General features: G+C 38.8%; 1 pseudogene; it reads right to left on the bottom strand.

Annotated features, from left to right (window-relative positions):
• Window positions 1-570: 570 nt before the first annotated feature.
• On the bottom strand, window positions 571-745 carry LOC138668059 (U2 spliceosomal RNA; annotated as a pseudogene).
• Window positions 746-1,334: the final 589 nt, after the last annotated feature.

Raw genomic sequence — 1,334 nt, 5'->3', positions numbered from 1 at the left:
TACAAGACAAAATAGACAAGACTAGCACATTCAAGATCATCACAGACACCATTTTTCCTTCTTTATTGAAATACATATCATACACCACATAATTAAAAGTCAGTGGTCCACAAGAGGGAGCCAATGTTTTACAAAGGAATTTGTGCATGCGGTCACAAATGTAGTATGTATGGCCGAACTACTCGTAGGATACTTCAATTTAAACACTTCATGCTGACAGACAGCAGGCAGGGGCCTAATTTTGTAGATGGCACAATATATTAGCAACACTGTTACAAAGGCCTCATTCGGGCCTACATCTTAACACACCTGTTGCAACCAGCAAAGATTGCTTGATTGATTGATTGATTGATTGATTGATTGCATATTGGATGCAATCCAATGCTGAACATGCACAGGTGAAAGCAAGGCACAGGAAATGTTGCAAACGGTCCAGTGAAATTGAGCAAATTGCTACATTTGCCACCTGAAACGTGCTTCTTTGACCCTGAAAAGAATTCTCAGAAAGTGTTAAATGACAACTTGCTGGGCTGATTTCAATTCAATCTGTTTTTGGAAACCGGATCAGAGAAGGGGTGCACTGTTCCCGGAGATACTGCAATAACGGGTCAATGCGTGGAGTGGACAGAGCAAGCTCCATTTCCAGCTCCCTGTTCTAAAAATCCATTTAATATATGGTCCCCAAATAGGGGACGTATCAGATATTAAACTGATAAGAACAGATAAGGTTTCAACAAAATTTTATTTAGTCATAACACATAGAACAACAAGAAAAAAATGAAACCTTTTGTGCAAAAGAAACATAAACAATTACAATAATAAAATACAACAACTTAATATAAAACAGTATTCCACATATAAAAACACCATCTACGATTCGCTTCCTTCTTCCCCAAATCTTTAACATCCTTTAAGAAATAAATAAACATTTCACTAAAAGCCAATTTAATACAATCATTTACAGAGATAAAATCACGGTTAAAAAGTAAAATGTTTCTCGCTTTCCAGATTGCATTTTTGGCACAGTTTATTATACACCAGCATACTTTGAACTGGTGTGTAGTGGGGCAATTAAAAAGTCCATATAAAACATACTCATAGCTAAAATCTTTAAGACCACAAACCCATTTTAAAAGTATCCCCAATCTCCCCCAAAGTTCTTGTGCAAAACAGCAGTTCCAGAAAAGGTGCAAAACAGTCTCATCCTCTCGGCAGGAGTCTCTTGGGCACTTTGCCCGCGCCACCAGGCCTCTCCTGTGCTGGAAGTCTCTGGTTGGGAGGCACTGGTGGGCAGCCATCCATGCGATGTCTTTGTGAATGTTGGCCAAGAATTT

This window comes from Ranitomeya imitator, chromosome 2, assembly GCF_032444005.1.
Source record: "Ranitomeya imitator isolate aRanImi1 chromosome 2, aRanImi1.pri, whole genome shotgun sequence".
Classification (NCBI taxonomy): Eukaryota; Metazoa; Chordata; class Amphibia; order Anura; family Dendrobatidae; genus Ranitomeya; species Ranitomeya imitator.
The sequence above is the reverse complement of the archived record's forward strand: the minus strand, read 5'-3'. Positions and strand labels throughout refer to the sequence as shown.